General features: G+C 40.8%; 1 long non-coding RNA gene across 1 annotated transcript in view; it reads left to right on the top strand.

Annotated features, from left to right (window-relative positions):
* LOC127017793 (uncharacterized) overlaps positions 1–23121 on the top strand; it is a 113175-nt gene that overhangs the window by 52562 nt on the left and 37492 nt on the right. Inside the window, exon 2 of the long non-coding RNA XR_007766649.1 lies at positions 2858–2931. This is a non-coding gene — a long non-coding RNA (uncharacterized LOC127017793). The remainder of the gene's footprint in view (positions 1–2857; positions 2932–23121) is intronic.

Genomic DNA, 23121 nt, shown 5'->3' with positions numbered 1-23121 from the left:
TATAAATAGGGGCCAGTAGCATGAGGCCTTATCAGCTGTACTTGCCTTTTCATCTTAAATCTAGGCACCTGAAGTGCAGATGAACAACAAAACTTGGTTTTCTGGAAGGTAGAACTTTTAAATTCTTTGGAATTTGTTGAAAGCTGTTGCCTCTGTGCTTAAAGTAAACTAGCATTAACCTTTTCGAGGAAGGCTGTGACCTATTTTGTTGGAGCTCAGAGTTAAGATTCAGAGTGGTGAGTATAAAGGTCTGTAGTGGTTTGGTTTTGAAATGCTGTGTATGTACGGACAGTCATGCTTAACTAAGTATATTACTTGCGTATATTGGACAGCCTAGAGAGTCGAGTCTGATTTCCTTGAGAGTATCATCTTCATACTCTTCACAGAAGTGGCTCTTGGGGAATGCCTGAGGATGCTGGGAAGTGAAGAGGAATACACACGGGCAAAACTTTAGAGGACAGGATTTCAAACACTGTATGGGGGATGTTGCAAACAGCCTTTGTAAGCATGATAGGTTAATTTTTGACCGCTGAATTACTGTGTAGGCACTGAAATTGGCCTTTATTCTATTTAATTTTTACAGCTAACGTTTTATTTTCCATGGATACATTATTCATGTAACAAGTTATCCATACAGAAATCCCAGGCTCAGACCTGGAAGCGGTACATAGGTTTTTGCATGGCTCAGACCCTGAGCTAATTCACCTGCTGAGCCTTCGCCAGCTTTGATCAGAGCCACTGCTGATGTCTCTGCTTTGTGCTTCTGGAACATGGGACGCTGGGAAGCTGGCTTTGGAGGAGCTGGAGGAGCATTCAGGAACCAGCTGAGGTCCACAACTTGCAGATTTGGGCTGAAGCTCTGGCTCTGCAAGACTTAGAGCCATGGAGCTGATGACAGCAGCAGTTCCAGGAGGGATAATTGGTGAAAGAGTACCATATTATATGTACTGTGATCCCTTCTGCTTTGAGAGATTTGTCAGGTGGTGTTTCTTACAGGGCTGCCTCTGTACCCCAACTAAGAGTCTTCCCAGAACCTGGAGCACTGCAAAGCATGGTGCAAAGACACTGGGCTTTTGCCTCTGTGCAGCAGGGTTTGTGTGCTCGGGGTTTTCTGTTATCTGGCTCTTCCCATCCTGCACTATCCTGGACAATGGAAAGCTGACTTAGTTTGTTAATGCTTGGTTGAAGGCTGTATCAAGTGGCATCTGACCAAGCTAAGAACAAAATGTTTAGTTCAGATGTTTTCTCCTGGGATGCTCAGTGTTCAGAACATTTATGGAAAAGATTGAGAGGGCAGATCATCCTGTACCTGACTCTGCTGCTAAATCCATCTACCCTTGAATAATGGCTTTTTCCCTAAAACAAATGTACTCAGTTTGAGGTATCTTTTATCTCTGTAGTATGAACGGCAAAGGTGCTTTTTTGTTTTCCGGTTCCAGGAAAGCCTGTAAGCCTGTGTGGTTTGCATGCGCTAAGAAGTTGTATAGCAGAGGTATTTTATGGGGAAAAAAAAAAGGCAGCAAATTTTCTTCCAGTAAAAAGTGTCAGGTTTTTCCCCCTTACATATTATGTTGTCAGATTGTGAAAAGGTGTCCAAAAGGAGGTGTGCATGAATGCACTACTTACCATAATGTATCCTCCCACAGGAAGCAATGCTTTGCGTGTCCAAAGAAGAGCAATGAAGCTGGTAAGGGTCTAGAGCACAAGTCTCATGAGGAGCAGCTGAGGGAACTGGGGTTGTTTAGCCTGAAGAAGAGGAGGCTCAGGGGAGACCTTATCACTCTCTACAACTACCTGAAAGGAGGTTGTAGCGAGGTGGGTGTCGGTCTCTTCTCCCAAGTAACGAGCGATAGGACAAGAGGCAATGGCCTCAAGTTGCGCCAGGGGAGGTTTAGATTGGATATTAGGAAAAATTTCTTCACCGAAAGGGTTGTCAAGCATTGGAACAGGCTGCCCAGGGAGATGGTTGAGTCACCATCCCTGGAGGTATTTAAAAGACGTGTAGATGTGGCGCTTAGGGACATGGTTTAGTGGTGGACTTGGCAGTGTTAGGTTAATGATTGGACTCGATGATCTTAAAGGTCCTTTCCAACCTAAATGAGTCTATGATTCTATTATTCTAATATTTACTTGTGTTTGCCCCTAAAGGATAGAAAAGTATTGTTCTGTCCTTGGGCTGTGGTAGTCTACAGAGAAGAAATTAACCCAGTTTGTTAGTAGTAAAATCTGTTGCCATTTTACATTGAAGTTTCTGTTTCCTGCACCTGGTTTTGCAAAATTTGTTGTGCCAGGTCTTCAGTAGTGTCGTGTCTTGTTGTGCAAGACATCTTTGCTCACCTAGGAGAGCACCTCACTGTGCACTGGTTTTCTCCTTTCAGCTGGAATCCTGTGGTCTTCCTAGTCCTTGGTTTAGACTTTCTGCTTAACAGGTACAATAATGTGTTACAGACTGAGCAACGACACATGGCTGAGCCTCCTCTTTCCTTCAGGAGCTTGTGACCAGAGGCTAGTCTAAGTAACACTCAATAATTCTTATTAACCCAGGAAGAAGGAGGAAAACAAAAGAATCTGGCTGAAAAAGATAAGACCAGTATGCCTAACTTACAGTTCTTTAATCTTTTTATTTTATTTGCAACTTTGGGTAATTTCTAGTCAGTTCAGTTATTCCTGTTCCTGGCTGAAGGAATCACTAAAATCAGCACTGCTTTACTTTAATTTCCTGAGCTGAAAACTGCAGTAGTTCAGGTACTGAAGTGAATCAGACACCCTGGCTGGACAGTGTTTGCAGTTTGGAAAATATTGCTGCCTTACCCTGTCAGGTACACATATTTATACAAAACTTCTTCTCTCTCCCCAGATTCATGGTGTTTCTACTCAGTCTGCATCTGGTACAACATAGGTCTTTCTGAGACTGCACATACACTTCTTGAGGTAAGGAAGATTTGATATAAAGGATAGTTTTGGCCTGGGTAGCATGGTAGACAGAGACACTGGGAGAGAATTCATGTTTTGTGGGTCTTTGATTCGGTATGGTGATAAAACTCATAAAAAACAAATCTTTGGTGACTTGGGACATTAATCTATATCTACATTATTGTAATTTAATACTTTATGCTTTCTTGATTGTGTTACTTATGAAATGCCATAAAGTACAAGTAATCAACTGAAGCTGAGTAGTGACTCTTCAGGTTTTCAGTCCTGTATATTCCTTGAGGTGGTTTTTTTTTCTCCTTGGTATTGGCACTGAGTTATAAAAGCGTTAGAATCTGTGCTGGGTATCTAGCCTATAGCGCTGTATAATAGTACTATAGTGAAGTACATCAACATTTACGTATATTTGCAGATGGAAAGACTGAGATACAGAATGAAAATTAAGAGTTGACTTGTCTGGCTCTTGGACAAAATCTCCTGGGTAGGAAAGGATGTAATGTCCTCATGTATGGTGTAGCTATCAGTATATTAGGTCTAAGGTTATTCTGGGTTATTCTTTTTAGCTTTCCTGTTTTGTCCAATATGCTTGTCAAAGATCGACTTTTTGTACCACAATTATTCAAGGAGTGGAGATACGAAGATGAAGCAGTAACCTTCTCCAGAGTGCACCAGTAGTTATTTTTGGCACTAGCTTGCCATACTTTCAAAAGCAGAAATGTTCATTTTCCTTCAAGTGACTTTATCCTCCAGAGCTCGGTGGGGTGATTGTGCACAAGATAGGGAGCTGTCACAGGTTCCATCCTATGGGTCGCTTTGATGTTAGGAGCTGGAGCCAACTCTAGAGTGTCAGAACAATAGATTTAATTTCTCATCATCATCTTCTGGGACCAGTGGTAATAAGAGATTATGACTTGTCTCCCAAGTATTCCCTCAAACGTGCATCCCTGCTAGCTCCTTATCAGCTGCTGTGCTGGGCTCTCTCTGGCACCAGAAAGCACGCATCTTCCAGCCCTTTGGGAAGTGCCCATTTCATGTTTCTGTGTGCCTCTCCAGTTAATAAAGTTGTTTTGAAAGGGGGAATTTAGAAAGGAAGAGTGGTCATGCTTCTGGGTTTGGTTTATGTGCAGCTCTTTGTGTTTAATGTGTCTACCTGTTTCTGGGCTGGGGCTAGTCACTGAAATGTGGTCCTTGTGACACAGGAGTGTTGCATCACCTCGGACAGGTATTGCAGAGCTCACTGTGATTCAGCTGATACAGTTTTAAGCAGGACAGGGTTATCTACATTAAATTTCAAAGTTTTATGTTAAACCTGATGTCACTTTTCAGCAGGGATAGACTCTTTAATCTTCTTGTTATCGTGCTCTAGGGGAGTTACAGGGACAGTAACATATGTGCTTGCTGTATAAGGCTGCCTGCTGTTTCAGGAGCCAGTTTGTGCTTTTATCCAGTGTCTCTTATTAGCACAGAGAGTGCAGGCCCTGCACCTTCCTGCAGGAGGCTTTACAGGATGGCGGTAACTACTGGCATTGCAACAGGTGGGCCTTGGGGCTCCATCACTTCACATTGACTTGTGTATACGTCTGAGATCCCGAGCACTCCAGAAAAGTTAGGAGGCATGTTGGTTGCAAGTGAGGGAAAGTCAGGAGTCAGCCAAACCCTGAGCTCGGTAGGTGGGCATAGATAACTGAAGAGGTTGAATCATGGCTTTAGTGAATGCATATGGAATGGATATTCTGCTTGTGAGAGTATCTTGGAGATCCTCCAGCCTCAACCTTCCCACAGAATTGCCGTGTTGAGAGGAAGGGGGTATGATTTCCCTTTACTATCTCCCTCTTTGTTTCTGTATGCCTTCCTTTCGTTTACAATTGTTCTTTAAAGAAATAATATAAAACCCCCTTACAGATTTTCATAATTTTAACAAAACAAAAGGGAGGTGCATAGGAGCCTCATTCATCACCTTTTGTCACCAGACGTGATTTGACATCTAAGACTACAGAGAAACTTTGGCAAGTGCAGTGATTTCCCGTGTGGGGGTAATAAGAGAGAAAAAAGCTGTCAGTTGAAAACAGCAGGAGCTGCATTAGCAAATATAAATTAAACAGATGGCTAAGATACTGCAGCTGTCGCATAGAAGCTCCAGGAAGATCTTTAGCTTAGAGCTGCAGGAGGCTATTTTAAAAGGAAAGATGAAAACAACAACAAAGCAAACTTTAGCATGACGAAAGAGACAATAGAGCCATTCAGATGATTATATGAAACTTATCCAGCACTGATTTTTTTTCTTCACCTTTCCAAATCTTAGGACTCTAAAATTAATTTGGGATCAGCAATTATAAGATCACATTACAGATTTTCGTATTGTGGGTTTATCTGCTGGTTTAGAGGTACTCTTCTGTACTTCTGTGTGAGACACTGGCTCTGACCCGTGCTCTGGAAAGTAGGGAGAAGTGTAACACACATCGTGCAGTTTTGATCTCCAACTGTTTGTTTTACAGCTGTTTCAAGAAAAGCTTCTTATGAAAGAATTGTTTATAAATAAAACATTTGTGGAAAAGCAGTGTTAAAAGTTAACATTTTGGTGGAGGAAGCACCTGCATTTAAAGTGTCTTGCATATTCAGTCTTAAGGTAACATTTTTCAGACCCATTTTCAGCTGAAAAGTGACTGCTCTTTTCCTTTGTGAAAGAAGTGATAAAACTGCATCCAAGTATGTTCATTATGTTAAAATACAGACGTTAAAATGAGGACAAATTGGAATTTCAGTGCTGTTTCTCGGAAGCCAAAAGGCAATTAATTTTCTAGTCGTTGTGTCTACAATGTATTTTCCTCAGTTAGGACTGATGGTTTGTCATAGATACATTGTGTGTAAGCAGAGACTGTTACACTGCCTTTATAGTTAGGTGATGAAGACGTGAATTATGAAATAGGTGCAGCTGCATTTGAAGCCCATGTTTTACATTCAAAGAAATAGTGTGCACAAATGGATTCCTAGACAGGCTGATTGATTTCCCAGAGTTCTGTTTTATCTGTTTGCTTTTTTTACTGAAAAAAAATTCATGTATTTATGGTTGACTTTTTAAATGATACTTAATATGCAAGAAATTCTGGATTTTGATTGTACTACAACCCTTTGTGCAAAATTAGTATATCTTCAATTCTACATATTTTTTTCCAAATTGTGTTTTTCCTTTACAATAAATATCTTTAGGTGCAGTTAGATCTAATTCTAAACTTCGTCTATACAGACGATTTGAGAGCTACAAAACCTACATATCAAAAAATTAAATCTTTTGTTCCTCTGTATTTATCCTTCCTCCCATCATCCCCATAAAGTTTGAGTACATAAACCCTAGCATGCTCTGAAAGTCGGTGAACCTCCATTCTGTTAGAACTAGGAAGTTCATCATTGAGATGTAAATGCTCTTTACTGGCTAAATCTTTAACCTGTCCTAGACTTTTTCTTGATCTTAGTGGTTCAGGACACAAATCATGAAGGGTATCAAAGGTCAAAAGCAACAGCTTGAGCTTATTTGTGTGAACTTGCTGAAAACATGTAGCCTCAGTCTTCCCATACCGTTCAGGGTGCTTCAGCTGTCTCTCTGAGTAGAAGTGAGCTCCTTATCATTTAACTGCATTTCTTTTGTGGTTGTGGCTTCGTGCTTTAGTGTAGAACAGAACAGCTGATCATGCTGAGTAACTGTTTTTTCTACCCTTTAAATTTTATTTCTACCCCTGCAGAAACTTTGGAGCAGTTATAAATTCCAGAAAATGAAGAGGGAAAAAAGCCTTAGCCCAAGCGTATGCCTTTTCTTCCATTTTTGCTTAAGAGAAACAAAGTTGGCCTTGAAGTATACTTGAACTTGAGAATGATAAATGTGGGATATCTTTGTCAGTGATGGAGGGATGTTTCAGAGTAGGTGACCTTCCACTGGGAAGCCTGGCCTCAGCCTCCACATATTTGCTCCAAATGCTTTAGCTAAACTTCACTGCCAGGACGTGCTCAGCAAGGGAGCAGTTTTGTGTAGGCAGGACCCGGGGCATACAGGAAGATATGCACTGAACCCTGCAAATTCCCTGTGAGCTCTCTTCCTGGGAAGAAACGAAGGGATCGGTTAGCGTGATCAGAGGCTAAAGAGAGATGACAGTTAACAAGGGGCGGGAAGGAGCTGAGACAGAGAAGTGAGTGGAATGGGAAGAAACAGAGGGGCAAGATAGCCTTGCCTTTGAAGGTGCTTAACCTTAAATTTTTCTGCTGAGTATCCCAAAGGCAAGAATGAACTTTTCCAGCTAGAAATGTAGTTACTCTCTAATGGCTATATTCTGTCCTTGATCTTCATGTAAACCTTCTGGTGATACTAATGGAGGATGCTGTGGAGGATGGAGGGGTACATGGTTGCTATGCTGTAGGTACAGCAAATTGAGTGCTGTCTGGTCTATGGCACAGAGCTAGTGGGGAAAATGTCTTTATAGTTTTTGAAGGAAGGCTCTGACATAAATTTTCATGTCATATGAAGTGTTAATATCTCACTCTCACTGATTAGGAACAGCTGCTTACATGCAAAATGTGTGCTAGTGGAAGAAGGAAACATGATCCAGCTTTTTTTAATGCTCTCATGACAAGAAAGTGCTTCTTAACTGGAAGCAAGAAAGCTCAGCCTTTTGGTGCTGTAGCTTTGGTCTATAGCTTAGCCAATCTGCAAAAAGATTTCCTGTATTTTGGCACTCATTTGAACCTTGTTCTTTTTAAGCCTAGTCCAGAACTGTTAAGTCTGCTTTTTAGGTCAGTGCTGTTCTTCATGCTATATAGACAGGTACATCAGTGACTGAGAGAACATGTAGCAATTATAAATTACTGCTTATTATTATGCTTATCATTTCAGAGGTCACATAATTCTTAGGTGTAACAAAACAGCGCATCAGGTAGTCCTGGTATGTGGGCTGTGTATTCCACAGTGCTATGTCGGTAAATAATAGGTTGCTGATTAATTTACAGTAGCTAGTCTTTTTCTAATTTGTCTCAATAGCAGAGAAGATTAAATTTCATGTTTCATTTTGCTTTAAAGTAGATTTAGCTTTACTTTTCAGTGGAAAGCAACTGAATACACCTGCTTAAATTTTGGTGATGAAACCATCTTTCATATGGAAAATGAATTTTCCATGTTGTTAAGTAGCTTACTTCCCTTAACTATGGCAATTTCTGTCTTTGGATTTTGAGCTCCATTCAAGCATGTCTGATACAAATCAGTTTGTGGGAAAATGTTTAGCCAGTTTGTAACCCACCAGAGATTTGAAACATGGCTCTGCCAAAGTCTCATGCTGTAGTGTGTAGCTTTGGTCCTGTGGGTGTTAGAAAATTGTGTGCTACTGTAGATGGATATGGAGAGACACCCTTCTAAAATAAATACAGGTATCTACTGGAGAAAAGCCTTCCAGAGATGTGAAACAGATGAGTTTCCTTTCCGTGTATAAGCAAGCCCTTAGGTAATAAGATTTGCCACAGACTTCTAGCAAGATGCAGAAACGTTGAAAGGCAAAATGTAAATGCACTACTGCTGGTAGCTGCAGGCTACCACCCTGAGCAACTCAGGATAAGGCTAAACATGACTAGAAAAAAATGGCAAGTAGTCGTTTGGGAACCTGGCATGATGGCGTCTCTCCACCTTTGTTAGGAGACAAGTAACAGTTGGATATTTGATGTTATTTTAAAATTGAGTTAGAAAACTGGGGTCTTGACTAGAAAATAATAATAGCAGCACAGTTAAAAATGACTGTCACATGAACAAGTTTCTTGTACCACAGTCTGTGTTCTTTGCAGTTGTATAAGTAGTTTCTAGGCATTCATTCTAGTGCTGTTAATATTCTGTTCTTTTCTATTTGGCAGAATATATCTGACCAAAGGTTTATCTTAATTGTCTTTATTCCTTTGGCTTCTTGCTTCTTAAAGGAAAAAAATAACCCAACAATTATTTTCTATAAAATAGTAAAGTCAAATGCATTTGCTACTAAAGGGATCTCTTTACAGAGGGCTCTGTTGCTTCTAGCTCATTCACGTGAATGAATGAACGCAGAGGCTTGGTATTGTGAAAGTAGTAAATACACATTCTTCATTTGCAGTCTCCAAAATATGTTGGTCAGAGCTACCCTTCAAGGTTTTGCCAGCATAACTGTGTTTGTTAAGATTCTGCAGACATCACCCTTAGTTGACATACAATATTCTATGCTAGATTCAGTTAGATACTGCTGAAAATGTGCTTCTGCCAGTATAGCTTGTTTTTTCAGGGAACTAGTATTAGCTGTTCTGGCAAAATAACTTTTTTGCCTGTGTAAACCACATCTCGACTAGGCAGATTTGCTAGTATAGCTATTTTAGCAAAGCCTTTCTACTGTAGAAAAGACCTTATTGGTAATACTGTGAGGTTCCCACAGTAGATGAAAGGCACAATACAAAGGGCTTTACAAACATGATTTAAGCTTCACAACACCCTTGTAAAATAAATCATTCTTCTAGCTTGCCAATGTCTAGTTTCTTTTAATATGAGATGTTTTGTGGGGATGAGAAGGAAGGGTAGAAGATTCAGAGTTGGGGGAATTAATGTCTGGTAGCATTGTAGCGTTGATAAACTAAACAAATTTCTAACCTGTTGGAATCCCCTGCCATCTCTGATGTTTAAAATATCCTAGCAAAATCAGTAGTTTAGAATATCAAATAGCTACCGGTTGCTGGTTTCACCTGATCTTTGGTAGTATGGGGAGTTCTAATGCCGACACTTGGCAATTCCTTTCTTCCTGAAGACCTGGAGCTGGCTTTTGTATATGTGGTGTTCTCATTAATACTGTTTTTAACTACAGTGTTCTCTCTGACTGATTTGTGTTAGACTCTTGCAGTCTCATACTGTTGATGTAGTTCAGGGTATGAACAGCTTACACAGTTAAGGGATCTCAAAGGGAATGGAGAGAGGAACAAAACTATAGATTTACGCACAAGAATTATTTTAAAGTCAAGTCACTTGAAAATTAGAGTAGTCTGATACTGAGTTTGCCCATGTGGTCTTAATTCAGACATTTTTGTGTGTTAATTATCATGTAGTCTTTAATTACATTATCACATTCTATTTAGTCCCTTTCATCTCTTAGGGAACAAGGAACAGAAGAACTCTACTAGGATGTAGGTTAATTTTCTTCTTTACCATTCACCAGCATTGCTTTTGAATTCAGCCTGTGAACTTTTAGGGCAGGCCGAGGCATTTCTGCAGTCCTCTCTTAAAACAGAATCCAGGACACGGTGTTTAATACATCTATCAATAATTTAAGCAACCTGTGCAATTTATCCTCTTCCCAGTTCAGCGCCTTCATGTGATCGTAATTGTTTTCACAAACAAGATACCTTTCCTCATCAAGTGTAGTGAGGGACTCACTTTTGAAAAGCTGTCCCAGATCTCCTGAAATCTTGGTGATGGTGGAGACATCTGGGCTGACTGTGTTCCCTGTCCTAACCCTCCCTGCATGCTAGGGGAAGTTCCAGTAACTGTTTGGCAGTGTGCGTGATCCTCCAAGAGGTACTTGATCTAATAGGAGTATTTTGTGCTCTGTTTCCACAGCAACAGCACGCTTTCTTTTTTTTCCCCTCTCAAGGTGGCTGTTGCTTTGAGAATTAGACCTGTGGAGAAGCTTGGCCTTCTTGTTCACTACTGAGATTTCAGCTTGCACAGGTCAAGAGTGGAAGGAGTAGGATGGGGAGAGTGTGACTCTCAGCAGAGCCAGTGTGATTATGAAGTGACAGTGGAAGGAACGAGTCCTACTTAATTGTGCGTTTTAGTGTTAATAAAATGATTGTGTTGAAAGTCATGGCTCTTTCTAAGCTCTGCAAATGAAAGGCCTGGGACTGGGACATTAGCAATGATCATTTTAGCCCATTGCATGTGCTCTTGTGATCATTTAGGACCCATGTCCACTTCATGCATGTGTTCATGTGCAGTACGAAACCAGGTGTACATTCTTCTGTCCACCTGCTCATAGACACTTTTTGTGTGCATGTCACATTAAGAAACCTATTCTTCTGTCACAGCATTCATCTTAGCATTGTGGGGAAGGGACATGTTAAGTTTAATTGCTGCACTGAAATAGGAAGTAAATGTTAAGCCATCTCTTGGGCATGGTGTGTCCCATAGGTAGCAAGACACTTCCCTTCAAACTGAAGTACACATGCCTGTCTCAACATCTGCTGCTGCGTGGAGGACTAGGAAGCTTTCAATTTTTTAAATACTTTCATAGATCAGCCTGTTCTTGTTATCATTTAAATGTGGGTGAGAACAGAAGCATTTGATGGTTTGATACTGATACCTTGCTGGGGTTGGCTTTTTTCATCTGTAGTTAAGAAAACAGTCTCTTCTTATGTGGGTGCCTAATGCAAGCCTAAATACAATTGCTTTATTTTTTCAACTGTTTTATTTTGCCTTCTCCCCGGTATCCTGGTCCTAAGAACTAAACTGTCATCTTTTCCTGCAGAGCATATAATTTGTGGTACTGAGTTGTTCCCTATGATTTTTTTTGTCTCCTTTACTCCTCTTCCCTTTCTTAGGAACTGCATGTTCTAGGGAATGTTGTAGTAAGTGCTGTTCTGCTCTTAACACACTCACGAACTGAGTATGTCGTGGAATAATTTAAAATTCCAACCAGTCAATTATATTATTAATATTGGATTCGGGAATCTCCCTTCCTTTTAAGAGTGAATATCTAAAGCAGTATCTGCCGCTATGTTATGCTTTTGCAATAAAGGCTTCTGCTTGATGTCAGTGTGGTGGCTCTTCACTATCAGTATTTTAGTTCCTACTAGTTTTGAATCAGGATGCCAGAAGTTTTATAATTTTCTCTGACAAATAGTAAGTGGATGAGTTGACTGGCAAAACCAATGGCTAATGGATGAAACCACATAATCTGAGGTTATCATGGAGAGGCACGTTGTTTATAGCCATCTTTACAGTGCTAAGGCCAGAAATTCACTGATGCTTATCCATATAAAATGTAAAAAGCCGTTCAGGATTAAGCATCCAAGTCATAAATGTCATATATGTACAAAAGCCAGAAATTAATTAAAATATCTTTTATTACTTTCTAATTATAAGCACATCTGGATGTACTTTTCCTGTTAAAGATCTTGTATTTAGTTCAAAGATGAAGAGCATTCCAGTACTGAACCTTTTTAAAATTGAAAATGAAGTTTATGATTTCAAGTCTTGCATTGCTTGACTTCAACTCTTTCTGGTTGTATCTAGCTCTTTTTGACTGCATGTTGAAGAAACTGTACATTTTAGTTTACTCAAGAACTTGTTTATTGAAAGACCAGAGTGTAAAATTCCATGTCTGTTTAACATTCAGTAATTTACCATTAAGCTACTTGACACAAGTTAAAATTTATGTGAACACTGTCTTGATTAAACAGCACTCATTATCACTCACTGTGATTTGGCCAAATCAGTTTCCTAGCAGATGTCTCAATAAGGGAGCCATCCTACTATAGCATGTCCAAATTAAGTTGAGTGTATTGCAGTAACGTTTTGCACTTACATATCATTTCAAAGCACTTCACGCAGTCATGTATGATATTGGGAAAACACATTAGGTAATATAACGACCAAAGCAAATTTACACATTTTAAAGAGCTACAGGACATTTTATAACTTCAACAGATGTGTTGTATTACAATTTTTAGTGTTTAGTACAAAATAGTTGTCTAGTGGTTTCTAACACAGAACTCAGTTTATATAGTTTGCAGAAGAAGGTTTGAGTTAACCCTCCGAAGGCTGGAACAGATGCCTCTGTAGATATTAAATATTTCAAACCACAGCTTCAAACTACTTTTAAGTAATCCCTTCCAGCCAGTCTTACAATCTGTAGTGCTCTTCAAGCCTCTCCTCTTTCATTTTCTTTTAATATTGTTTTATCACCACAGAAAATACTTGTGAATTCCCATCTTTCCCTTCAGTTATTCTTTGGTGCCTACTTGCAGCATCACTTAAAACTCCTGTCATGTAGGCTTTGCCAAACTAACTGAAAACTGAAGTGCAGAGGACATTTTTTTCCTGTATAGAGTGTTAAGTTCATAGCTATGGGTTAACACAATCCTCCTTAAGTCCTCACAATTTGTTTTTATGTATTTTGTTACTTCAGTTTATGTGTGCATGGAAAGCTGATACAAATCATAATTGTGCATACACAAATCTAAGGATTTTCTACATTCAAATTGTTTGCCTGTAATGTGCTTTTCCAGCTCCTATTTTCCAGCCTCTCTAGCATTCGGAAATTGTATTATAGTTGCAAAGTAGTGCAAAGCGGATATCTGACACATGACACCAAACAAGTCCCCATCTAATTTTTTTGTTTAAGAATTGGACTAATCATGTTTTGCATTTACTTAATGGTTACATTTATCGATTATATTTTACAGATAGTATAACTGAGAGCAGACACTGAAGGCAATTTGCCCAAGATCCCAGTATTTCCTGTAATTCTGGTTGTATTTTCCTGATTTGATTTGGAATGATTCAATTAAGAACTATATGTAATTTCATAGATGTGTGATGTATCAAGTTTGTGGCTCATCAGATAACATTCAGGCTCACCATTTCCCTCTGTGCATGCACCTGGCTGAGTTTTCTTGTAACCACAACTCATTTTATTGCCAAATTTTCCCAAGCCTAATATGACATGGGCCATCTGGTAAGGTTGATGTCCATGTTATGTTACAAGGTGAATAGTTCAGTTGGATTTCAGCCATCTTTTAAAGCAAAAAGTACTTTTTCCAAATATTAAAACTATTTCTTGCATTTGTTAGGTCTTTATATAACTCAAAGGCAGCTGAAGCGATTTTACTTAAACCAAGGATGTAATATTTCAGTGCTGAAGGCAAAAGTTAAAGAAGCTGAGGAGCAATTGACAACAGGCTGAGAAGGTGGAGGAGCTAGTTGACATAGCCAGGAGGCTGTGGGGGCCACTCCCCTCCTGGCCCCCCTTTGACTCCTAAGTCCCTGTAGTCTGTTGGCTGCATTGCTGGTGGGGAGGTGCTAGATGTGAGAGCTTTGAGTTTGATTTAGCACTGGTACTGTAATATTTAAAGGAAATGAAGGATATGGCAAGTGAGAACTGGTGGGAGATCCAGTGAAGGCTTTCTGAGGCATTAATGGTCCTCGCAGTGGAGTCCTCTTACATTATTCATGCCCTTTGAGCTTTCAGCCAAGCTGAGCACTCTGCGCTCAAGTGTGATGGTAGAAGGTAAAAGGAAATTAGCCCTGTAGCGATATACTGAAAGTTTCTTGCCAAAGTAATAATTTTGACAGTGTGTTGAGGAAGCATGTCTGAGAGAGGGGAAAACAGATTTCATCTCTGAACTGATCTAAGGAAGTGCTTGAGTACTCTGCAGTGAAGCGATAGAAAGACCACTTCAACATGTAAGACCTGGGGTCCCTTCCTGCCTTTTCCTTCCTCATCAAAGTATGTCTTCCAAGTTTCAAAAGAAGACATGTCTTACAGCTGCAAGATGAGCTAGTACTCAAAGCTTTCCTATGATGCTATGGAAAGCTTTGCTGCAGAAGGCTTCAGCCTGTTAAGACTGACTGTAGTGGTCAAGACTTCTCAATGATTTGTAGATCAGGTACCAGAAATCTGTACCTGAATTCCAGCTCGAGTCTGTAGATGTTACTGTGTTTGTGATTGTTTCTTTGAACATGTTTACCTTTCCTTAGGTAAACTCCTTATGTTTAGGATTCTTCTTTACTTCATCTCCCTCCTACCATTTTTAATTTATTCCATCATTACGTACAGTAGGACTATGTGCTCGAGGGGGCTTTTAGGAAGGGTTCAGAAATAGGAGGCTTTTAATGCAGTGGATCTGTATTGGTAATTGATCTGGGATATTTGTGCTGGAGTGATCTCTTATATCCTGCTTTTACTCCTTGTGTATTCCCCAGCTCCTCTGAGGTTTCACAGCAAGTATCCAGAATGTAAAACAGATCATTGCAAACTAGTGGAGAATGACCTCACTCAGAGGCTAAGAGTTACTTTGGGAAGGGAGTGGAGAAAGTGACTGTAAATAGAAGTCCTTTGCTGGTGCATAAGCTTAAGGATGTCTAAACTTCTATTTACCGTATGTACCTTTTGTAGATAGGACTGAAATATATTACTTTGGATTACTTTTTTACCAGGGAAGATAACTCACGGTGGAAAAATGCAATACCTGTGCCAAGTACTGGTTAACTTGGAAGCACAGAACACAGATTTCCCCATGTGCTCACAGACTCTTTATATCCAGATTCCTCCTTTTTCTTTCCCATTTACAGAAAATCATGTTCAAGGGTAATATTTTTAAAAGCAAATTATTACTTAGAAGCACAAGGTCTATGGCTTTTAGGTAAAAGACAATTCTGAAAATTTTACCCTGGAAAGTATATGTCTTCTAGGTTGGAGGGAGTTGTTTTGTTTTTGTTGGAGCCAAGGATTTGATGCATTTGTCACTTGAAATAGGCCTTAAGAATAATTTGATTAAAAGACTGTGCCCTGGAGTCCAGCAGTCTGCAATAAAGGGTCTCAGTGAACAGTGTATCTCTCCATGCTCTGGTTTTCAGGAGAAGACTACAAGTGTTTGGGCCACAGCAATGAGGACCGGGAGGAAAATGATACACAAAACACAGTGATTAGTACTAGTCTGGCTATCATAACTGCACCCAGGACCCTTAAGAGACAGAAAGGAGAAGAGTTTTAAAAAAACCTGAAAATAAAATCATTCTTGTGAAGACTTGTGAAGATTGTTCCTCTGGGATTGCGCTCTTGATTGTGCAGCTTCATAGCTTCATCTTAAATGAGCTATTGCAATTTTACCCCTTGGACATTTTTCAGGCTACTAAACATTTCTTTTGCTGGCAGATATCAGCAATACATACTACTGAATGCTCTTGAGATCCAAATGTTACTTATGGCAGCCTTTGAGTGATGATTGAGAAACTGTGTTGAAAGTTTTGCCTTACTTTTGAAGTATGCTAAGCATTTGATAGTTAATCAGTTAAACTCTTTTTTACATTGGTTCAACTACGGCATTTCCTTATAACCGTTGCTGATGACAGATAATTTTCTTGATGTGGTGTTTTTGCTTCAGTGTCAATCAAGATGTATGATCAGTAACAAATGCAGTGAAAAAGATACTAGAAGTTCCAGAAAGTCTCTGTTGAAGGGCTTGAGCAGTCCAGGCTTTTCCACCACTTGCCTGTCATCTTATGAGACAGAGCCTTTTACAATAGCTCTGTTCTTGGTTAATTTCGTGAACGATTGCAAAAATTCCTGTATTGTTTTGTCCTTCTGTAGGTAATACTTTCAGATTCCTCATATGCTGTTTATTTAAAGAAATCTCTGTAGTGTTACAGCCTCTAAAATGGCATGAGCAGGTGCAGTCAGGCATGAGCTCCCCTGAGCCCCCCAGCTCAGTCAGTGGTAGCGGAGGTCTCCGTTCACCTCCACCGGGTGTACAGCAGGAGAGCCACGCTTGGATTTCATTCCAGCCTTCGGTTCCCCCATCAGCAATTGCAAAGGTGCCTGCAGAGCCGCTGGGGTAAGGGTGCAAGCGTGTAAGTTGAAACAAAGAAGCTATGTACTTAGCCTCCGTTGCAGTTAGTAAAAAGGGAAAGAGATGGGGAAATAAAATGCAGTAGTCCAAGAATGAGAGAGCAGGGAAACACCACTCCCTCTCTGTCAGAAGTGTGACAGGAAAGTCCTGCTCTGGAGAACAGGTAAGCTTAGCCTGGGAAATAAGGGGGAGGAACTGCAGAGACTGGGTTTCGCATAAAGCATGCTGGCTCCATTTGAGTATTCAGCATGCCTGCTATGCTTAATAACGTTGGTATTTAAATAGTTTTAAGCAGGCTTTGAAGTTAGAGCCATGTTAAGTTAAGGTAGAGGTCAGTGTGTTGTAACTGTTGGCTGAACACTGATAACTTTGTGTACTTTCACATTTTTAAGCTGTTTGACAAAAAAAGAAAATTTAGGAGTAAGATTTTAATTGAAAATTTAATAATTATGGCAGTTTTCTGTGGCAAAACCCAACAAATCGCAGAAGGCTGTTATTTTTCTGCATCCATAGTACTTTTCTTCATGGCCTAATTGAATGTGTGAAGTGAAACTCTTGGGCCCAGATTTTTCCTCCAACATGCAGAGAAGCATGTATTTATGGTTTTAAATTTTGAACCATGCTTGTCAAGTGTTTTAAAGCAAGGACATCCTAGGCAAGAGGGAAATGAGTATCCCTCATTCGATTCAGTGTACAGGCATAATGGCTGTGCTTGGGAAACTGGTACAGAGCAGAACTTCACGCTGCAACCCCTGCGGGCACTGGCAGCAGTGAAACAGAGGAAATTTTAAGGAAGAGTATCAGTGTAGACAAGCCCAGCGCTGCTTATGTGGAAGGAATTGGTCTAGAAGATTTTATCTTCTGTTTAGGTTCGCTGTTCCCTGCTCACGTCACACCTCTTCACTATTCTCCTTCCTTCTAACTTCCAGGACTGCCTTCTCTTGCAGGTGAGGCTCCCCTTCCCTGATCTTTGTTTGAAGAGGGTGCAAGAGGCAATAGCAGAGCACAGAAGAGGGGCATGCAGTTGTATTGCCTGTATTGTCAAGAGCTTTTAGAACTCTTGGGATGGTGATTGCTGGAGGCACAACGCTGCTTCAGACCTTTTAAGATATAGTTGAGTGGAGATTGCACTGGTATAAAGAGGCCAGTATGGGTTGAAAGAGCAGTTACAGGAGAGCACTCCAGTGCAGCTGAAGTGGGAAAAAAGTAATTTCCCCTCCCCCACTGTTTGACAGGAATATGTTTACATAATTAGTAGGAAAACTGCTCTCAAATATCTATAATTTTGTGTATATTCCCCTGGGGACAGTAGAATGTGTGAACATAAACCACCCTTGATACCACATCTTTGGCAAGTCATCTGTCTGTTCCTTCCGATGTGCACAGCCCTTCCTTGCACTCAGAGGCTGCAGAAACCAGCTAAGCATAAGCCCTGAGGGCACCAATGCCCTGAGAAGTTTCATTTGGGACCCCCACCTGTGCGCTGTTTCCCCAGGGGTCGAGAGACTGCCCTCAAGCTCAGGCCTGGGCCTTCAGTCCCAGCCTGAGTGGCATGGTAGACATGCCTGTCTCCTCTTCTGTCTCCAGCCTGTTTCCTGGATGGACCATGAACCTGTGTTGTAGACAGTGTGTCTTCTGTCTTGTCCTGTCCCTCGCTCCCTCTCCTTTTGCTCCTAACTGGACCCCTGAGTGGCCCTTGAACCTGTTTCATCACTCTCCTTGCTTGGGACTGTCAGTGGACCTTGTCACCATTACACAGCTCTGCCCACCATGTTCAGATATGGTGGGACTGCACCCCGTAAGTGCCCTGGGGTCTTCTGCTCTTTCTCTCTTGGGGCCCCCAGCCCTTCATGCACCCTGAGACCAAGAGACATTGTACCGAGTCATTTCTGGTGAGAAAGTAGCCAGAAGAGGTAGAACAAACTACCTGCAAGATCACTGTCTGCTTTTGAAGCTGAAACAGTTGTAAAGGTGAAAACATGAGAGCACAGGGTTAGAGTGTTTCTTTTCTTGCTGGAGGTATTTTAGGTTTTTTTGGTTTTTAGAGCTGTTCCTGCCTGACACCAGCCACCCACAGTACTGGTAAACAACACGTGTCATGGTTTAACCCCAGCCACCAACTAAGCACCACACAGCCACTCGCTCACTCCCCCCCAGTGGGATGGGGGAGAGAATTGGAAGAGTAAAAGTGAGAAAACTCGTGGGTTGAGATAAAGACAGTTTAATAGGTAAAGCAAAAGCCGTGCACACAAGCAAAGCAAAACAAGGAATTCATTCACCACTTCCCATCGGCAGGCAGGTGTTCAGCCATCTCCAGGAAAGCAGGGCTCCATCGTGCGTAACGGTTACGTGGGAAGACAAACGCCATCACTCTGAGCGTCCCCTGCTTCCTTCTTCTTCCCCCAGCTTTATATGCTGAGCATGACGTCGTATGGTATGGAATATCCCTTTGGTCAGTTGGGGTCAGATGTCCCGGCTGTGTCCTCTCCTAAGTTCTTGTGCACCCCCAGCCTCCTCACTAGCGGGGTGGTGTGAGAGGCAGAAAAGGCCTTGGCTCTGTGTAAGCACTGCTCAGCAATATTTTCTGACTCCCCATACTTGCTGCAGGACCAACAATGGGAGGCGGCGGTGACACCGTTGGTGGTGGTCACTATCTCTGTCACTGATATGGGTCCTTGGAATGAAAGGGATGCTAAAGTGAAGGAATCTGCTTATACAGCAGCAAGCATAAGATCTTGTCAAAAAAATAAGTAGCATGTCTTCCTTTTTGTGGCAGTATATAGTTTCTTTTATCTCAGGTCAATGATAACAGCTTCCATCCTGTACTTCATAAATTGTCGAAGTATCATCCTCCCATTCTGCCTCTGATATTTAGGAACGTCTCTAGTAATGTTCAAAACACCTATAAAAACCCCTTGATTTTAAAAAAGTTAGACCAGTATTGTTGATTACTGTTGTCTTACCTTCTGTTGCAGCTTTGCCTATACATCTTTCTGTTCTCTCTTTTCTTAAGCTTAAACTATAAGCTCTTCTTTGTTCTGCATTTGTGTGGCACACTTCATAAAACTTTTTATCACTGTAGCTACAGTGATATAATTTAGGACATGTTTTCCCTGCAGAAGCAACTGCTGCTGGTATGTCTTCTCCCTTGCCCATAGCAGATCAGAGCATCTGTCCATCAAGATTCAAAGTCCTTCCCTTATCAACAGTAGCTCTGTTTAAGAAAAAAATTCTGTAGAAGATTATTATATTACACTTTTCCTAGATGTTTATTGTTATGTTTTGCCTTGAAACAGGAGTGTTTCTGTGCTTTATGATTGATGTTTATTGTTATTAATTCAAATATGCTTATTATAAATATTAATGTTTCATAATTTTCTTAATATCAGTGTTAATGCCATAGTAAGCACTACTGGATAATTGCGTATGATGTGAAACTATATAATCTCAAATTACCCAGATTTTTGCCCCTCAGTTTCATTATGTATTCCCTTGTTCTTTTATTAGGAAACCAAATTAATAGTTCTTAATCTGTCCAGTCTCTCCTCTTGACTGTTTTGGATTTTTTCATGTGCCTCTTAAACCTACTGTTGGATTTAAAAAAAAAAAAAAAAAAAGAAAAGAAAACCAACAGACTTTAGATGTTTTTCTTTATGTTATTTTTTTCAATTAGCAATTTCAATCCATTACTTCAATGTTTTCCTGTTGTTTTAGGATAAAGTGTTGAGAACTGAACAGTTTTTCACAGTGGAAAGCACATGTTAGTTCTTGTACTACTCACCTTTTAATTCTTTATACATCTTAATATAACTTAATTTGCATTTTACTGCTTTTTTTACTGTCACTACTTATTGAGCACACAGTGTGCCTTCATGAAGGTGTCTAGTTTTTCCCCTTAGTAATTTATTTATGACCCTGTTAAAAAAAAATATGAGTGGTTATGATTTTCACTATTTAGTACTTTGCTTAAATATAATGTATCATCATCTTTCTTCTTCTTAATTTGATTCTTCTGGGGGAGTATATATGTATGAAATTATTGTTTGGATTACAATTTGTTTGTATTGGCAAAGTGCAGAGTCCTCAGCACAGGTCAGGTGCCAGCTGTTTTGGATGCTCCGTGAATGCAGCACAAAAACCAAATCCTTCATTTCAACTCGTTAGCAAGCTACAGAAGTCAGATTTATTAATCAAAAACTCACTGCGCCACCATTTCTGCTTCTTTAGAGTACAGCATTTGCTACTTCAAATCTTTAAAATCTTTTCCTACTGTTGTGTTTGATCAGTTCAAATAGATATATTTTCTGTTCACCAGTGTTAGGATTTTATCAGATTTTATTGACAGCTTGCTTTATGTTCATGTTACATGCCATTTTTCCTGAATTTGTGTTCTGCATTTTGTACCATGATTTGTATAATATGAAATTGTTTCCATACAAATTGGATTATATTTTTCTCTTAATCGAGAATGTTTTTATTAGACTCTATGTAATCCTCTGCATATGACAAATCTTTTCCTACCTCATTAATGTGATGTACTCTGGTTTATAGCCCACTGTGATCACAGCCTAGTGACTTCTGTCATTCTGCTGCATTTCAGTTTTGCTTGTTCTGTCGTTCTCTTCTTACATGGCAGAGTAATTTTCTCTCTTTTATACTGTTCTTCATCCTACATCAGCTTCTTGAGCCCCAGATGTTACTGGTCTAAAAATGGGACAGAAATTAACCCTGAGCTCCGAAGACCCCAAACACTCTCTTTTACCGCTTTTACTGGCTACCGTGTATGAATGCATATCGATGCCTCTCACAGGGAGAACATTTTGAAAGGGGCCAGGGCTATATCACAGCGCTGTCATTTCCATATCCCTCTGCTGTGAGCGATACCTGGAGTAATGATGGGCTGCGCAGATAAACCAGTTACCTAGATTCTCCAGCTGTGTTTCCCACCATCCTTTTCCTTTACCCCCTACCTTGTGGGCATTATTCAATGCTGTTCTGTCCATAGCCAGCCTACAGACCAGTAGCTACCTGTTATGTACTCGGGGCTTATCATCCACTTGTCAGCAATTGCACATTATTTCCATACCCCAGCTTCAAAATCTATCCCTGTCTTCAGAGCTCCAGACAGGCCTTGCTTTCTTGCATTGCCTTGGTTACAGAGCTGTCCTGGGCTACAAAGGGCACTGGTGAACGCAGGAAAGGAGGATCTGCTGGCAGAGGATGGTCGAGAGAAAAATCCTGGGCAGAGTGCTTTCCTAGTAAGCTGGAGGGCTGCATTTCCTTTTCTACTAGCATCTTCAGTTGTCAAGATTAACGTGCTGTGTGATGGGCAATTTCCTGACACTTGGTGTAGCAGGGAGATGTAGGATGGTTCCTGTGTTTACAGCAGCTAGGTGTATGATGCAATATGTGGAGACTTTATTTCGCCAACATTGGGTGCCCCTAGGCCTTGTTTGTCAGCATAGCAGCGAGCATGGGTTCTCTGCTCTTCTCTTCAGTTCATCTGTCTCAGGGATGAGACAGCTGTTGCCTACGTCTCTGAGCTTCAGTGGGGTCAGGGAAAGTCTAGGCGATCAAGATGATGTAGCTTGTATTTTTATTTATGCGGGGGCTGGGGAAAGGGCTGCCCGGTTTGTAAGAACTTCATTGTGATGGATTAACTTTCCTCTTGAATGATTGCGTATGGTACATCCAAATGAGAGATTGCAAAGCGGCCCGGCAGCCTGAGCAGAGCAATTAAAAGGCCCTGTGTGGGCAGGGAGTCGGCGAGAGGGCCGCGCTCCCTTGGCACAGCCTCCTCCAGTGCACTGGGTGTCGGGGGCTCCTCGTGCGTGCGCTTCCTGCCGGAGCCAGCCCTCCCTCCTCCCCAGTGCTCCAGTAGGTCACTAATGAACCTCAGCAGGAAAAGACAAAATGCAGTTCATGAATAGCTTTACAGTCCCCTTTCTCCCACCCACCCCGCTCTCTGTCCTGGGAATGTGCTGCCCACACAGTGACCAGAGAAGAATCTGGAGGCATTTGCAAGATAATGCCATATCAAATGTTCCATTCTCACACTTTCTTCTTGCATTTTCAAAACTGTTTACATATTTCCTTTCAGTTTGCATGAATAAGCACATCACTCTGAGACTAAAAAGGGGGAAATGCATTTCCAAATGTGTGAAGCCACACAACTGTAATAAATTGCTTTAATTACATATGGTGTGTTTAGTTTCTGGAAGCCTGTTGTGCATTTCTGCCTCCAACAAGTAGCCGTTCCTGTTTGCTTGCTGCTGTTTACCAGGCTGGCCATCCTCCCAAAGTAATCCTCATCCAAATTCTCCACTTGACAGATGCTCACAGAGAGCCTTTTTGATCCTCAAATGCTCAGTGTCATCTTGGATGTTGCTCTGGCAGACAGCAAAAGGTAGGCACTAGGTTTTCTCCCTAGGAATTTGGTGTCTTAGCATATTTTTAAGTAATACGGTTTTCACCTGGTTTATGATGTTTTTAGAAAGATACAAAGTTACAGCTCAAGGCAGTGTTGTCTCACTTGTGAATACAGTTTCAGCCAACTAGTAAGCACAGGTGTAGGTCATTTAT

The sequence above is a fragment of the Gymnogyps californianus genome, chromosome 6 (genome assembly GCF_018139145.2).
Source record: "Gymnogyps californianus isolate 813 chromosome 6, ASM1813914v2, whole genome shotgun sequence".
NCBI classification, from domain to species: domain Eukaryota; kingdom Metazoa; phylum Chordata; class Aves; order Accipitriformes; family Cathartidae; genus Gymnogyps; species Gymnogyps californianus.
The sequence above is the reverse complement of the archived record's forward strand: the minus strand, read 5'-3'. Positions and strand labels throughout refer to the sequence as shown.